Source organism: Portunus trituberculatus, chromosome 17, assembly GCF_017591435.1.
Source record: "Portunus trituberculatus isolate SZX2019 chromosome 17, ASM1759143v1, whole genome shotgun sequence".
Classification (NCBI taxonomy): domain Eukaryota; kingdom Metazoa; phylum Arthropoda; class Malacostraca; order Decapoda; family Portunidae; genus Portunus; species Portunus trituberculatus.
Window position 1 is genome coordinate 7,802,501 of NC_059271.1, and position 12,500 is coordinate 7,815,000.

The window sequence follows — 12,500 nt, forward strand, 5'->3', positions numbered from 1 at the left end:
GGAAGGAATGATAAAAACCTGAGAGAGAGAGAGAGAGAGAGAGAGAGAGAGAGAGAGAGAGAGAGAGAGAGAGAGAGAGAGAGAGAGAGAGAGAGAGAGAGAATGATATATAAAGAAAAGAAAACAGGGAAATAAAAGCTTGAAGTTATGAGTGACTTATTTGTGATTGGTGTGGGAAAGAGTTGAAAAAGGGAATAATATCAAAAATACAGGAGAAAGTAGAAAAAAAATATATATATTGATGATTGATACATGGAAAGTAAAATAGAGAAATAATGAAGGTGTGAAATTATGAGCGATTAGTTTGGGAAAGAGATGAAAAGAGAACAGAAGCAAATACTGAATGAAGTATATAAAGAAAAGAGAAAAATGAAAATAGATGGAGAAATAACTAAATAAAAGGAACCAGCATAGAATCTTTGATGATTGAGATAGAGAGAAGAAAGGAATGTAACAAGAAAATAGATAAAACCAACAACACCAACAAAATCAACAATAAAAACAATAACAAACACGAGAACAACATTGATAGAAATATAAAAGAAAAAAAAGAAAGTGAAGATATGAAGAAAGTAACAAAACAAGGAAGATGAAAATTATATATAAAAAAAGAAAATTGCAAAAACAGGCACACGAAAATATAAAGTAGAGACAAACAAAAGGGAGGACAAAAAAGAAATAGGGCGGAAAAATAAGAACAAAAAAGTAGAGAAAAAAAAATAATTAGCAGAAAAAAATGATAAAAAAGGAGATTAAGAGGAAAATTAATTAAAAACTAGGGTAAAGATAAATGAACAGTAAAACGTTAATGAAAGAAAAGAAGAAAATGCTGTAGAGACGAACGGAAGGACGAAGACAAAAAGTAATAGGAAGGAGGAAAGTGGTAAAGAAGAGGAGAAGTACAAAATATAAATCAGAAAAATGATAACAAAAGAGAGTAAGAGGAAAATGAATAAAAATACAAGATGAAGACAAAGGCAATATGAAAAAAAAAAAAAAATGTAAAATGCAAATAGTGAAAGACGAACCAAAATAAAATATGGATGTTGAAGAGACGGAAAGAAAGACGGAAGGAATTATGAAGAAATGAAAAATGAGAAGGAAATGTAAAAGAAAGACGGAAGGAAACATGAAGAAGTGAAAAATGAGAAGGAAATGTAAAAGAAAGACGGAAGGAAACATGAAGAAGTGAAAAATGAGAAGGAAAAAAGAAAGACGGAAGGAAACATGAAGAGGTGGAAAAATGAGAAGGAAATGTAAAGAAAGACGGAAGGAAACATGAAGAGGTGGAAAAAAGAGAAATGTAAAGAAAGACGGAAGGAAACATGAAGAAGTGAAAAATGAGAAGGAAATGTAAAAGAAAGACGGAAGGAAACATGAAGAAGTGAAAAATGAGAAGGAAATGTAAAAGAAAGACGGAAGGAAACATGAAGAGGTGGAAAAATGAGAAGGAAATGTAAAAGAAAGACGGAAGGAAACATGAAGAGGTGGAAAAATGAGAAGGAAATGTAAAAGAAAGACGGAAGGAAACAAGTGTGAGAAGGAAAAAGAAAGGCAATTAGTCTAAGGAAACTCATTATTTCACTGGCCATTGAACTTGTTAATGAATTAATCACCCTAATTATAAAGACTAAATATATGAAAGCCAATTGGAGGAAGTGACGGACAGAAAAACAACAGCAAAAACAACAACAACAACAACAACAACAACAACAACAAAGACAACAACAATTACAACAACTGAATTATACTACATTTATTGAATATGAACTTAGATGAAACAGTGAATAATAATAATAATAATAATAATAATAATAATAATAATAATAATAGTAATAATAAATGAAGAAATAAAATATTGAAATGAAACAGCATCGTCTCTGAAATAAAGTAAGATAATTATACAATATACAACGAAATAAAAAAAAAAAAAAAACAGCTGTGAAAAAATAATGGTATAAAAATAATGGTGTAAAAATGGTATACAAAATAATGGTAGAAAAATAATGGTATACAAAATAATGGTACAAAATAATGGTATAAAAAAAATAATGGTATAAAAATAATGGTATAAAAATAATGGTATATCGAAAAATAATGAATTGATGAATATGATTGAGGAAAAAAAAATGTTAACATGTAAAGAAATAATAATGATACTACTACTACTACTACTACTACTACTACTACTACTACTACTACTACTACTAACAACAACAACAACAACAACAACAACAAAACGCACAGAAGGAGTAAATGAACTAATATGGGTAATTGAAATAAAAAGAATTATGAAAGAAAAAGAGACAAAATAATGACACTACACCGAACAAGAAATAAGTCAATAAATGAATAAATGAATGAAGAGCTAAACATATAAATGAATAAATAAACATAACAAACCAAAAAAAAAGTATTATGCAGGTAAAGTATTGTATTTCCTTACTGTATTACCTGTAACACACACACACACACACACACACACACACACACACACACACACACACGTTGAAAAACTAGATAAAGGAAAGTGAAAAAAAAAATTATATCAATCTAACATACAATTTAGCTATGTTGGAGAGAGAGAGAGAGAGAGAGAGAGAGAGAGAGAGAGAGAGAGAGAGAGAGAGAGAGAGAGAGAGAGAGAGAGAGAGAGAGAGTTGGGGAAACTTAGGTAGGTTGCCTCATGTTGGCGTGTTTAAGGCGCCTGAGGTGTTGTGGCGGCCCCAGGCTAGAACTCTCTCTCTCTCTCTCTCTCTCTCTCTCTCTCTCTCGCATTCCTGACATTTTTATTGTATTTTGTGGCTAAACTTAGATTTCCTCCGGCACGTGAGATAGAGAGAGAGAGAGAGAGAGAGAGAGAGAGAGAGATTGGGGTTAGGAAAATTGTACTATCATTAGTATGAGGTTTAAACAACAACAACAACAACTACTACTACTACTACTACTACTACTACTACTACTACTACTACTACTACTACTACTACTACTTTTCTTCTAACTCTTCTTTTTGTTATTTGTTGTTGTTGCTGCTGCTGTTCTTCTCTTCTTCTTCTTCTTCTTCTTCTTCTTCTTCTTCTTCTTCTTCTTGATGATGGTAAGTGATGATAATGATAATAATAACAATAAAGACAATAACAATAGCAATAATAATAAGAAAAATATAAGAAAGAGGAAGAGGAGGACAAAATAGGAAAAGAATGCTCGTGGGAACGGGAAATGCGCAGTGAGTGAGTGAGAGAGAGAGAGAGAGAGAGAGAGAGAGAGAGAGAGAGAGAGAGAGAGAGAGAGAGAGCGACATTTGACCCGTGTCTTTACAATTAAGGACACCATTTCCGATATCAATATTTAGCACCATTCTCTCTCTCTCTCTCTCTCTCTCTCTCTCTCTCTCTCTCTCTCTCATTCCTGAAATACCTAACATTATCTTTTTGCCTTTTTTTTTTTTCTTCCTACATACCACTCCTCCGCGGACCACACACACACACACACACACACACACACACACACACACACACACACACACACACACACACACACACACACACACACACACACACCGATTAAGTGTTTAGGGGAAGGAAGTTGAGTGGAATGTGGAAGAATTTGGAGAAAGGGTAGTGGAGGAGGAGGAGGAGGAGGAGGAGGAGGAGGAGGAGGAGGAGGAGGAGGAGGAGGAAGGAGGAGGAGGAGGACGACAGGTGGTAGTAAACAAATAAAAGAAAAAAAATAGTACTAATAAAAGTGAAAGTAAAGATTGTCACGAGAGAGAGAGAGAGAGAGAGAGAGAGAGAGAGAGAGAGAGAGAGAGAGAGAGAGAGAGAGAGGAGGAGGAAGGAAGGGGAGGAATGTTTGCGGTAAGGTTTGATGGGAGGAGGAGGAGGAGGAGGAGGAGGAGGAGGAGGAGGAGGAGGAGGCTTCAGGCAAGGTCGCAGGTATAACCCACCCTCCTCTGTTCTTTCCACCTCTCTCTCTCTCTCTCTCTCTCTCTCTCTCTCTCTCTCTCTCTCTCTCTCTCTCTCTCTTCATATTTGCCGTAAATCAGTTTCTAAAGAGAGAGAGAGAGAGAGAGAGAGAGAGAGAGGGCTGTAATGGTGAATGAAAGCAGGACATAAAAGAAAAGGAGTGATAAGGAAGAAAAGGAATAAAAGAAGAAGAAGAAGAAGAAGAAGAAGAAGAAGGCACTATTAAAACATGAAATACTAAAATTGAATGAAAAGAAGCAAATAGAAAACAAAGAAAAGTAAATGGAGGAGAAGGAGAAAGCAGAATAAATTATCGAAGGGGGAAGAAGAACAAGAAGAAGAAGAAGAAGAAGATAGAAAAATATTGGTTAGAGAGGAAAAGGAAGAGAGGAAGGAGAAGACGAAGGACAAGAACAATAAAAACAGAAAGAGGACAAGGAGGAAGAAGGAGAAGAAGAAAAAAAAAAAAAGAGAGACAAAAGAAGCAAATAGGGAAGTGAAAGTAAGGGAGAGAGAGAAAAAAAAGAAAAACAAAGAAGAGCTTGAATAAAAAAAATATGGAACATTATGAGGAATACAAAGGAATACAAAGAAAGGAGCAGACAGCAACATCACTACTGGGCCTAACGAGGCTGTCTGTGTGTCTATGCTACCACTACAGATTCTACGAGTGAGAGGCTGAAGGACACCAGGGTTCAAGGAAGGAAAACAAGAGGGCACAGGAGAGAGAGAGAGAGAGAGAGAGAGAGAGAGAGAGAGAGAGAGATGTGATGTGATGTGATGTGATGTGATAGGAAAGGTTGAAAGAGAAATATTACTATCTAGTCCAGCAACAAAAAAAAAAAATCTTATGTAGGCTCACAGTACGTCAATTGATGGCTTAATGCGAGATGATTGTCCAACCGTTGTTTAAAAGTTTCTATTATATTGGTATGGTTTAGTTCCAAAGTTTCTATTGAAGAAATAATGTTTAGTCTCGTCTGATCTAAAACGCTTACCTGTAATCTTGTATCCATTATTTCTAGTGGTGGTGGAGCTGTCAATGGTGAGATAGTTGTTTACATGTACGTTATCAAAGCCCAGGAACTTTTTAAACAGCTCAGTTTAATTTCCTCCTATTCGTCGTTTATCTAAACTGAACAAGTTGAGTTCCGCAATCGTGGGATCAACTTGGTAACTCTTTGAAATCTCTCCAGCTTGTTAATATCTTTCCTGTAATGGAGTGACCAAGACTGGACACAGTACTCGAGGTGAGGTCGGACAAGCGTGTCAAACAATGTGAGAATGGCCCCTTCTGATTTGAATTGAAAAATCCTACCAATAAACCCAATTTGTTTGTTGTTTTAACTACTCCCGAGCAGAGTTTACTGGACTTGAGGTGTGAGGTCATTATAACGCCCAAGTCTTTTTCCTCATCAACCTTGAGAAGCTCGGAACCGTTCATTGAGTAATTAGTATGATCATTATTGCTACCAATGTGCAACACTGTATATTTACCTCCATTGAAGCAGGAGGAGGAGGAGGAGGAGGAGGAAAGAGGAAGAAAAATAGATAGATAGAGAAGTGAGGATAAGAGGGAGATAGGAAAAAAAAGAGGTAGAAGAAGGAAATTAGAAGAGGAGGAGGAAGAAGAAAGAGAAACAAGATAGGGAGATATAGAAGTGAGAGTAAGAGAGAAAAAAAGAAAGATAGAGTAAAAAAAAAATGTGAACAGAAGGAGCAGGAAAAGGAAAAAAGAAATAAGGAAGAAAGAGAAGAAGAAAAAAAATAAAACAAAACAAATATGAAAGTGAAGACAAAAGAGAGAAGAAACAAAGGAGAGATAGAATAAAAAAATGTGAAAAGGAGGACAAGGAAGAGGAAGAGAGAGAAAGAATGATTTTCCTTCTTCTCTCTCTCTTTTTCTCTTTCTCAGGCACGAACTCTTGTCATTTCAACCTCCACCAATGAAATGACTGACTTCTTTTTTCTTCCTTTTCCTCTTCCTCTTCCTTTCGTCTTTCCTTTGTTTTCTTCTTTTTTTCTGCTTCCTTATTTTCTTTCTATTTTTTTTTTTTCTTCCTTTTCTTTGTTCTAGTGTTTCATCATTTGGTATTGACTCTCTCTCTCTCTCTCTCTCTCTCTCTCTCTCTCTCTCTCTCTCTCTCTCTCTCTCTCTCTCTCTCTCTCTCTCTCTCTCTAAGGAAAATGAATTTGTATGCATACATGTATGTGTGTGTGTGTGTGTGTGTGTGTGTGTGTGTGTGTGTGTGTGTGTGTGTGTGTTATGCATGTTCATTGTTCATTAATAATAGTGATAATAATAATAATAATAATAATAATAATAATAATAATAATAATGATAAACCAAGACAAGAACACACACACACACACACACACACACACACACACACACACACACACACACACACACACACACACACACACACACACACACACACACACACATGTTGTAGATAGACACGACACACACACAGATTTTGAGAGAGAGAGAGAGAGAGAGAGAGAGAGAGAGAGCAGAAACACTAGAAACACCACATGAATGAACCAATAAGCACAAAATAATAGAAACAGAAAAATAACAGGGACAAACATAAAGAAAACGAGGACAATTGAGATATAGTGTAGTCCCCCATAGAAAGGACCTACAGACGACCGTTTTCTTTGGTGTACAGGTGGCATTGTTTTGATAGGAGGACTAAGGTAACTTTTCTTCTTCTTCTTCTTCTTCTTCTTCTTCTTCTTCTTCTTCTTCTTCTTCTTCTTCTTCTTTCTTTCCCTTTTTCCTCCTCTTTCTCCTTCTCCTGTTCTCATTTATTTTCCTTCTCTCTCTTTTTCCTCCTCTTTCTCCTCCTCCTGTTCTCATTTCTCTCTCTCTCTCTCTCTCTCTCTCTCTCTCTCTCTCTCTCTCTCTCTCTCTCTCTCTCTGTGGTGGAGGGGCGTGCGTGGGCATGCTTCTGTGTGTGTTGGCTTCATTTTTTTTTTCTTTTCTTTAGTTTACTTTTTCATTTTATTGATATATGTTGTGATTTTATTTAAAAGGAGAAGAAAAAGGGAAAATGTGCAAGAAGAAGGAAAAAAAAAAAAGGAGGAGGAAAGAGGAATAGAAAAGCGTTTGTGATAATTTTGTACGTGTGTGTAATGATGAATGATTAAATTGTAGTGTATTGAATTATTATTATTATTATTATTGTTATTATTATTATTATTATTTTTATTATTATTATTATATATAAACTGAGGATATATATTGGAGTTTTGTGGAAGTAGGTTTAGGTTCCAACATTATTTTATGGGAAACTGCTATACTCTCTCTCTCTCTCTCTCTCTCTCTCTCTCTCTCTCTCTCTCTCTCTCTCTCTCTCTCTCTCTCTCTCGTGGTATTCTCTTCTTAACTTGCAGCTTTTAATTATATGGTTCATGAAGAAGAGGAGGAGGAGGAGGAGGAGGAGGAGGAGGAAGTGGAGAAAAAGAAAGAAAGGGAGAAGAGAGTGATAGAAATGTGTGTGTGTGTGTGTGTGTGTGTGTGTGTGTGTGTGTGTGTGTGTGTGTGTGTGGAGGAGGAGGAGGAGGAGAAGGAGGAATAAAAAAGTAGAGAAAAGGAAAGAAATGGAGAAGAGGGGGCAGAAGTGTGTGTGTGTGTGTGTGTGTGTGTGTGTGTGTGTGTGTGTGTGTGTCTGTGATTGAAGATTCGATGATAAAGTAAATTCTTTTGTAGATTATGAATGTGTAAGAGATGGTTGCAAATAAATGAGTGAAGATTTTTGTAAAGTATTGAAAAAAAAAAAGAAGAAATCTTATAAATATGTTGAAGTAAATACAGCAGAAAGACGCAAAATTTTGTGGTGTTATTTATAAAGAATGATGTTTTTTTAATTTTTTATATATATATCAATTACTCACCAGAACATTAAAAAAAAAAACCAGTTCTTTGTAGTTATCATTATCATTTTTATTATTACTATTACCATTATAATTGTTTCTGTGGATATTATTACTATTTACTCCATATTTACTTTTTATACTTAAGGACTGACAAAAGTACCAATCAAAACCTAACCTTAATCATTTCCCTCCCTTTTTCCCCAGGTAAGTTGATGACGATGGCCGGGCAGACAACAACACTGCCGCTAAGTATGTAAGTAGCAAAGTATTGAAGTATGGAAGTAGTAAGGAAAAGATAAGAGATAAGAAAATAAAAGAAGTAGATATACCAAAAACCAATAATTAAATTATGTGGCAAAGTGTTGGAATTTGTTGACAACTTCACATACCTCGGTCATATAATATCAAGTAATCTTACAGATGATGAGGATGTAATGAATCAAAATAGAAAATTATGTGCTAGGGGTAATATGCTTGTGAGAAAATTTAAGTCATGTTCCTTCGACGTCAAATGTACACTGTTCCGTGCTCTATGTTATAATGTGTATGGCATGTCCCTGTGGAGTAATGTGAAAGTCTCTACGTTAAATAGGCTAAGAGTAAATTATAATAATGTTCTTCGCCGACTCGTTAACATCCCACCTTGGAGTAGTGCCTCAGAGATGTTTGTAACCCTAAGGATGAAAGGTTTCTACGAATTGAGGCGTAGTTGTTGCTACAGTCTTAGGAGCAGGATACTTGCAACGACCAACTCAGTGGTGCAACGTATCACCAACAGTGATGCCCGCTGGGTATCCCCTTTGTGGCAGCAGTGGGACACTTTACTGTATATACAACATCCCAGGCAATAGTTATACTGACACTGTTGATGTAAAATGTATGTAGATTTTAGCCAAGGGCTCAAAGACAATTACTTGACATAGAGTGTATTAAGTTAGTGAGATTTAAAAAAAAAAAAAAACTTATTTTGTATTTTATTAAATTTAAGATAGCTTTTACCTATCTCCATTTACATTGTATGGCATTTAAGCTGAAATAAAGATTATTATTATTATTATTATTATTATTATATAGACAAATAGATGAAAAAGAATAGGGGAAAGGAGAAGTGATAAGAGGAAAGAAATAAAAAAAAGAGAGAAAGAAAGAGAAGAGGTAGAAAAAGGAGGGAGAAAAAGATGACGTATAAGATAAGAAAAGAAAAGGAGGTAAAGAGGAAAGGAAAAAGGAGATATAGACAAGTAGATGAAAAAAGAATAAGGAAAGGAAAAGAGATAAGAGAAAGAAAAATAAAAGGGAGAGAGTAAAGGAGATAAAGGAGAAGGAGAAAAGAGAGAAAAGATGATGTATTTGATAAGAAAGGAAAAGAAGGAGATATAGACAAGTAGATGAAAAAAGAATAAGGAAAGGAAAAGAGATAAGAGAAAGGAAAAGAGAGAGAGAGAGAGAGAGAGAGAGAGAGAGAGAGAGAGAGAGAGAGAGAGAGAGAGAGAGAGAGAATGAAATAAATGGTGAAGATAGTTTTGATTTCTTATATAACTTAACACATGAACAACAAGTGTGTTAATAGTGTGTGTGTGTGTGTGTGTGTGTGTGTGTGTGTGTGTGTGTGTGTGTGTGTGTGTCCAGTTGGCAGTGTGATGGTGGTGGTGATGGTGGTGGTGGTGGATGGGGGGCTTGGGGGGAGGGAAGTGGTGTCTTGTTGCTATTGTTTATTGTTCTTGTAGTTGTAATAGTAGCTGTAATAGTAGTAGTAGTAGTAGTAGTAGTAGTAGTAGTTGTTGTTGTTGTTGTTGTTGTTGTTGTTGTTGTTGTTGTTGTTCATCTTTGTCACTTCTTTTCTTCTTCTTTTCCTTTTCATCATCATCTTTCATCATCATATTCTCCTCCTCCTCCTCCTCCTCCTCCTCCTCCTCCTCCTCCTCCTCCTCCTCCTCCTCCTCCTCCTCCTCCTCCTCTGCTTGTTTATTCATTCTCACATCCTCCTAAGCTTCCATCATTCTTCTTCTTCCTTGTGCATTATCATCTTCGTCTTCTTTGTCTCCTTGGTGGTGGTGGTGGTGGTGGTGTTGGTGGTGGTGTTTGGTGGTGGTGGTGGTGGTTAGTGGTTGGCAAGGTTTGTGGTGGTGGTGGTGGTGGTGGTGGCACTAAGGAAAGATGCGACACCTGCCCAGTGCCCCGCAAACAGTGCCATAGTGAACACAGTGCCCGGTACCTCTCTCTCTCTCTCTCTCTCTCTCTCTCTCTCTCTCTCTCTCTCTCTCTCTCTCTCTCTCTCTCTCTCTCTCTCTCTCTCTCTCTTCTTCTTCTTCTTCTTCTTCTTCTGCTTCGTTTTCTATCATATCCTTTTTTCTTTCTTTCTTTCTTTCTTCTCCTTTATCATCATGTATTTTTATTCCCTTTCTTTGTTTGCCTTCTCCCTTTCTTCGTCTCTCCCTCCCTTGTCTTTATTCTTTCTTTATTGCGTTGTCTTGACCCGAAGCTCGAGTGAGTTGATGATGATGATGATGATGATGATGATGGTGGTGGTGGTGGTGATGGTGATGGTGATGATGGAGGAGGAGGAGGAGGAGGAAAAATAAAGAGAGGAAGTGAGAGGAGATGAAGAAAGAGTTGTAGGAAAGATATAAAGTGGAAGATTAGAAAAGGAAGAAAGAAAGAAAGAAAGAAAGAAAGAAAAAAGAAAAGTGTAGGTAAAATGGAGAGATAGATAAAAAAAAAAGGAAGAGAGAGATGGAAGAAAGAATAAAGAAAGAAGAGAACTTAATATAGAGAAACGAAAGAGAAGAATAGAAGGAAGTGAAGGAGAGAGAGAGAGAAAAAAAAAAGGAAAGGAAGATGAGAAGGAAGAAGGAGAAAAGAGAAAGAAGAAAACGAGAAAAGTGAATAAAAGAAAGTAAATAAACAGGAGGAGGAAAAACAAATAATGAAAATGAGATGGAAAAAAAAGGAGAGGAGGAAGAGGAGGAGGTGGAGAAGAGAGAAATAAATAGTGGATAGGAGAAAATAAAGTAACTGTCATAGAAAGAGAAGAAAAGAGAAGAAAAGATTAAAGGCGAGAAAACAGATGAGATAAAGAAGAGGAAGAGGTGGAGAAGAGAGAAAGAAGGTGAATAAGAGAGAAAGGAAAAGAAAAAGTGTATTTGAAGGAATAAAGAGAAAGTGTAATAGAAGAAGATAGAAGGAGAAGGAAAATGAAAGAAATGAGAAAAAAAGAGAAAATATATTAAAGATAGGAAAGCAAAAGGAAAGATAAAGAATAGATAAGAAAGAAAAAAATAAGAATGAATTGACGGAGAGAGCAAAAAAGAAAAGAGAAAGAAAAGTAGAATAGGAAAATAGACAAAGAAAAAGGGGGAAACATAGATAGAGAGAGAAAAGGAGGGAAAAGAAAAAGAACGAGTGAAAGAAAGAGAAAGAAGAAATGGGAAAAAAGAAGAAAAGAAAGAAAGAAAAACAAGACGTAGAAGAAAACACAGAAAAAGAAAAAGACAAGAGGAAGGATGAGGAGAAGGAAAGAAGAATGAATGTAAAACTAAGAGAAAAAAAAATAAACATGTAAATATAAGTAAATGAAGGAAAAGAAAAGAAAAGAGAAAGAACGAAAAATGGGAGTAAAATAAAAAGAAAACGAAGAAAAATAAGAGAAAAAAGTAAGAGGAGGAGGAGGAGGAGGAGGAGGAGGAGGAGGAGGAGGAGGAGGAGGAGTGTCATTTTATTGCGTAGTGTCTATCAACATGTTCTGGGAAAACCGTGTATGTGTGTGTGTGTGTGTGTGTGTGTGTGTGTGTGTGTGTGTGTGTGTGTGTGTGTGTGTGTGTGCGCGCTTTTCTTTTCCTTTCCTTTCCTTTCCTTTCCTTTCCTTTCTTTTCTTTTCTCTTGTTTTGTTTTCTTTCTTTTTTATTGCTTTACACTCTCCTGTTTGTGAGTCAAGTGATTTAGATTTTTTTTTTTTTGTGGAGCGGACTGAAAAGAGACAAATAAAGGGTAAAGATTTGTTTTTAACCCCTTCAGTACTGGAACACATTTTTACCTTAAGACTTATGTACCATTATACCATTTTATTGACATTAGGAAGCGTATATGGAGTTCAGAAGATTAATGGCCACAGTCTTCACGATCTCAATCCCCCACGTGAGCTTCTGAAACTGTATAGAATCACCAAATAGTCACCAGAATGAATATGGAAGCACGTCTTGGTACAGAAGGGGTTAAAAGTTATGAGGCAGTCAGTTGCTGTGTTTTGGGGCAACTTTGCACAAAAAAAGGAGGAAAACAAAACAAACACGCGGAAGAGAAGCAAAAACAAGTGTTACAAAATAGTTTTCCAGGGACAGTAACCAAAATAAAGTGGTGTCATAGCGTCGTTGGCACACACACACACACACACACACACACACACACACACACACACACACACACACACACACACACACACACACACACACACACACGGTTATTCTTTCCCTTCACGTCAACTTCCACGAGTTTCTCTATAAATGGTGGTGCAGTTTTTCACTCTAATTCTGTTCATGGAAAGTGTTGATATATGACTGGGAACTGCTCTCTCTCTCTCTCTCTCTCTCTCTCTCTCTCTCTCTCTCTCTCTCTCTCTCTCTCTCTCTCTCTTTCTTTCTTTCTTTCTTTCTT

At 36.2% G+C, this 12,500-nt stretch overlaps 1 protein-coding gene across 10 annotated transcripts in view; it reads left to right on the forward strand.

Moving 5' to 3' along the window:
* The window catches only part of LOC123505163 (rap guanine nucleotide exchange factor 1-like), a 163,260-nt gene that overhangs the window by 63,134 nt on the left and 87,626 nt on the right, over positions 1 to 12,500 (forward strand). The window contains exon 1 of one of the 10 annotated variants that reach the window (XM_045256308.1): positions 10,046 to 10,061. The exons of the other annotated variants lie outside the window; for them this stretch is intronic. The gene's annotated coding sequence lies outside the window, so the exon portion shown is untranslated. Of the gene's footprint in view, positions 1 to 10,045; positions 10,062 to 12,500 lie in introns of those variants that run through there. 10 annotated transcript variants of the gene reach the window in all.